At 50.6% G+C, this 5,000-nt stretch overlaps 1 protein-coding gene across 5 annotated transcripts in view; it reads right to left on the reverse strand.

Moving 5' to 3' along the window:
- LOC119574610 (tetratricopeptide repeat protein 39B-like) overlaps positions 1–5,000 on the reverse strand; it is a 110,527-nt gene that overhangs the window by 56,481 nt on the left and 49,046 nt on the right. The window lies entirely within an intron of this gene.

Genomic DNA, 5,000 nt, shown 5'->3' on the forward strand with positions numbered 1-5,000 from the left:
CCATTGCCATCGTCTTCGCCATCGCCGTGACTCACGTTGAGACCGATATCGCTCAAGGCAAGAGATACTTGACTTCGACAGATTTACGATCAGCGATGGCGAAGACCAAAATCACCCCCGGTATACAATAATTGACCCGGCAGGGGGGTCACATCAAAACCTATGAAAATCTGAAATTAAAAGCGATTTTTTTCTCGCTTCACTAAACACATATACATACCCTCCTCTCCCGCATCTTTAAAAAACTAGAATCTTCCCTGTAGGGGTTTTTTCCTTTGGCATGCTATACCCAAAATTTAAAACTAAAAACGAATCAAAAGAGACAAACACTGAACGGGGCCACGGAGACGATATTGACGATTGGTGGTGGTGGTGATGATGGTGGTGGTGATGATGATGATTGGTGGTGATGGTGATGTGTATGCATTATCGGGGACCACAGAATGGAAAAGGTGTGGGAACGTATAGATGACCTTCAGCTTCATCGATGACTTGTCTTGATCGATGACCTAACTTCAACGATGACCTAACCTCATCGACGACCTACTCCCGCCGATGACCTACTAATTTCACGATCGATACCCAGCCGCACCGATGACCCCGCCTCATCAATGACCTAATCTTATCGACGACCTGGCTTCTTCACCAACCTCTCCCCCTCCCCAACGACCAGTCTCCCTGACGACCTTTTTAAAAACCTTTTCCGACGCCTCACAAAACCAAAACCTCGCAGCGGCCTAACCCCCCCCCCCCCCACCAAAGCCTAAAAAACCTCAACCTTCAACGACCGAAAAGACGAAAAAGCCCGCAACGACCTAACATTGCCAATATTGAACGACCGAACAGCCTCGCCAACGACCGAACGACCGAACAGCCTCGCCAACGACCTAACAACTTCGCCAATGATTGAACGACCGAACAGCCTCGCCAACGACCGAACGACCGAACAGCCTCGCCAACGACCGAACGACCGAAGAGCCTCGCCAACGACCGAACAGCCTCGCCAACGACCGTACGACCGAAAACCTCGCCAAAGCCCTACGACCGAGAGCCTCGCCCAAAGCCACAGCCTCGCCAAAACTGAACGACCCAACAAAAATCGCCAAGCCGTACACCGAAAAGCCCCGCCAAAGACCAACAGCCTCGCCAACGACCCTACGACGAACAGCCTCGGCCAACGCCGAACGGCCAACACCTCGCCAACACCGAAAGACCGAAAAGCCTCGCCAACGACCGAACGACCGAACAGCCTCGCCAACGACTCAAAACCGAAAAACCCCGCCCAAAGACCAACGCCGAACGCCTCGCCAACGCCCAACACCGAACAGCCTCGCCAACGCCGTCGGAACCCACGCCCCCAAAAACCGAACAGCCTCGCCACGACCGAAGAGCCTCCCCCAACCTGAAAAGCCGAAAGCCTCGCCCAAAAAAGAAAGACCGAAAAAGCCTCGCCACGACTGAACACCAAACCCTCGCCAAAGACCTACGACCGAACAGCCTCGCCAACGACTGAACGACCGAAGAGCCTCGCCAACGACCCCAACGCCGAACCCTCGCCAACGACTGACGACCAAGAGCCTCGCAAAGCTGACGCCGAAACCTCGCCCAAAGCTGAACGACCGAAAACCTCGCCCAAGACCAACGACCCAGCCCGCCAACGCCGAACGACCGAACCCCGCCAACGACCGAACGACCGAACAGCCTCGCCAACGACCGAACGACCGAAGAGCCTCGCCAACGACTGAACGACCGAAGAGCCTCGCCAACGACCGAACGACCGAACAGCCTCGCCAACGACTGAACGACCGAACAGCCTCGCCAACGACCGAACGACCGAACAGCCTCGCCAACGACCAAAGACCCCAAGACCTCCCAACGACCCAACAAAATTCCCAACACCGAACCCAAAAACAGCCCCCAAAGACTAACGACCCAATAACCTCGCCAACGACCGAACGACCGAACAGCCTCGCCAACGACCGAACGACCGAAAAAAGCCCGCCAACGCCTACAACTTCGCCAAAACCCCCAAAGAACAGCCTCGCCAACGACCGTACGACCGAACAGCCTCGCCAACGCACCCAACACCGAAAACCCCCGCCAAAGCCAACGACCGAAGAGCCCCCCACGACCTAAAATTTGCCAAAAACCGTACGACCCAACACCTGCCAAAGACCCAACACCAACAGCCTCGCCAAAAGAACGCCCCCGCCAACGACCGTAGACCGAACGCCCCGCCAACACCGAACACCAAAAGCCTGCCAAAACCCCGAACGACCCAAAGCCTCGCCAAACGACCTACAACTTGCCAACGACCGTCGACCGAAAACCCCGCCAACGCCCCAACACCCAACAGCCCCGCCAACGCCGAAAGACCAACCCTCGCCCAAAACCTAAAAACTTCGCCCCAAAGCCGAAAGACCGAACACCTGCCAACGACCGTCGACCGAACAGCTCCCAACGACCGAACGACCCAAACCTCGCCAACGACCGAAAAGACCCCAAAGCCTCCACGACCGGAAAAGCTCGCCAACGACCGTACGACCGAACAGCCTCGCCAACGACCGAACGACCGAACAGCCTCGCCAACGACCGAACGACCCAACAGCCTCGCCAACGACCGAACGACCGAACAGCCTCGCCAACGACCTTATTATATAATATATATGATATATATCATAATGGAGATTTTTTACTTTTTTTAAATGTTCCTCTTCTTCTCTCTCTCTCTCTCTCTCTCTCTCCTCTCACTCTCTCTCTCTCTCTCTCTCTCTTTCTTTTTTCTCTTTCTTTCTTTCTTTCTTTCTTTCTTTTTTCCCTTTTTCTTTCCTCTCTCTCTCTCTCTCTTTTTTTTCTCTCTTTCTCTCTCTCTTTATTTTGCTTTTAACAACTCACGCCTTTTCGTTCTCCGTTATTTCGTTCTCTCATTTCTCCTTTCGCTTCCCCCCCCCCCCCAACGCATTTTTTCCCTTCTTTTCTCCTCCCTACCTTCTCTTCCGTCTTCCTCCGCCTTTCTCGCGTTCTCTCCCACCTCCCCCTTTCACTCTTCTTTATCTCCCCTTCTTTTACCTCTTCACTAAGCCTTCCATTCTCCTTGTGTCTCATTTATCTCTGTTTATTTATCCTTCCCATATATACAAGGTCATATGACGTCACAGCCGCGGCGATGCCTCTCTTCACTTCTCTTTTCCTCCTTTCTCTTCTATTCTCTCTTCTCCTCTCTTTTCGCCTGTGTTATTTTATATTTTATTATCTATTAGTTTCTTCAACCTCGTGTGTTTCTCTCTCTCTCTGGCTCTCTCTCTCTCTCTCTCTCTCTCTCTCTCTCTCTCTCTCTCTCCCTCTCTCTCTCTCTCTCTCTCTCTCTCTCTCTCTCTCTCTCTCTCTCTCTCTCTCTCTCTCTTTTCTCTTCTGTTTATTGGTTCTCTCTTTCATTCAACCAACATCTCTTCTCTTTCCTCTTCCTCCGTTCTTTTCTATCTTGCTCTCTCTTTCTTCACCCCTTCTTTATCTCCCTTCTTTTACCTTTTCACTCGTTCTTCCATTCTTCTTGTCTCTCCTCCTCCTCCTCCTCATTTTCCAAACCGTTCTCTCACTTTCCTCCTATTCCCTCCTTTCGCCCCTTCGCCTTCTCTTCTCCTCCTTTCTTTCATTTCCGTATATCTATCCTTCCATCTACCTCCTTATTCTCCTCTCTTCTTCCTCTCCTCCTTCGCCCCCCGGGTAATTCTAATCCACATTTCCCCCTATTCCTTATTCGTCTTGCAACAAAGCAAGAGAGGAAGAGGCAGCCAGTTATGCAATCTAGGAAGATGACCACGCCCACTACAAGGTAAAAAAGGAAAAAAAGGCCACGCCCACTGCAAGGTTAAAAAAGCCACGCCCACAGAGGAACAAGGTGTACAGTTTTCTTTCTTTCTCATCTATTTTCTTTCTTTCAATTCTCTTTCAATTCTTTCTATTCTCTCTCTCTCTCTCTCTCTCTCTCTCTCTCTCTCTCTCTCTCTCTCCCTCCTCCCTCCCTCCTCCTCCCTCCCTCCCCCCCTCTCTCTCTCTCTCTCTCTCCTCTCCCTCCCTCTCCCCCCCCTCTCTCTCTCTCCTCTCTCTCTCTCCCCTCCTCCTCCCTCCCTCCTCTCTCTCTCTCTTCTCTCTCGCGCGCGCGCGCGTGTATGTACAGTGGAGAGAGAGAGAGAGAGAGAGAGAGAGAGAGAGAGAGAGAGAGAGAGAGAGAGAGAGAGAGAGAGAGAGAGAGAGAGAGAGAGAGAGAGAGAGACAAAGACAGAAAGACAAAGAAAGAGAGAAAGAAAGACAGAAACAAAGAGAGGGAGAAACACAAATAAAGAGAGAAAGAAAGACAGAGAAAAAAAGAGAAACAGACAGACAGCAGAGGAATGAAAGAATTCACCCGCTATCGCCCCATACGACACGCATACGAATAGCAACAAACCTTAGAAGACACAGCAAGCCAGCAGCCTTTAATTTCCGTGTCTGTAACCCCACACTTCACCCTCTCCTCCCCCTTCCCACACGCACACGCACACGCACACGCACGCACACACACACACACACACACACACACGCACACACACACACGCACACGCACACGCACACCACACAACACCACACACACACACACACACACACACACTTCACTCCCTCCCCCCCCCATCCTTCATCCCCCCCCCCCTCTCTTCCCACATCTTACGGAGATTTCCAAAAAAGCTTCGGAGATTCCACCTAAAAACTCGTTAGTCTAAAATAATCACTTTGGACATGTTGCCGCTAATCCCTGGAGGTCGCGAGTCGATCAAATTTTGATGCAATTAATCTTTAGTCAAAAATCCTTCGTCTTAACATGTAATAATCAGTGAGAGATGGAAAAAAAAGTTTACGGTAATCAGAAAAAAATATATATATGTATATACATATATATACATATGTATATACATATATACATATATGTATATAAACATATATACATACATGTATATACATATATA

The sequence above is a fragment of the Penaeus monodon genome, chromosome 6 (genome assembly GCF_015228065.2).
Source record: "Penaeus monodon isolate SGIC_2016 chromosome 6, NSTDA_Pmon_1, whole genome shotgun sequence".
Classification (NCBI taxonomy): domain Eukaryota; kingdom Metazoa; phylum Arthropoda; class Malacostraca; order Decapoda; family Penaeidae; genus Penaeus; species Penaeus monodon.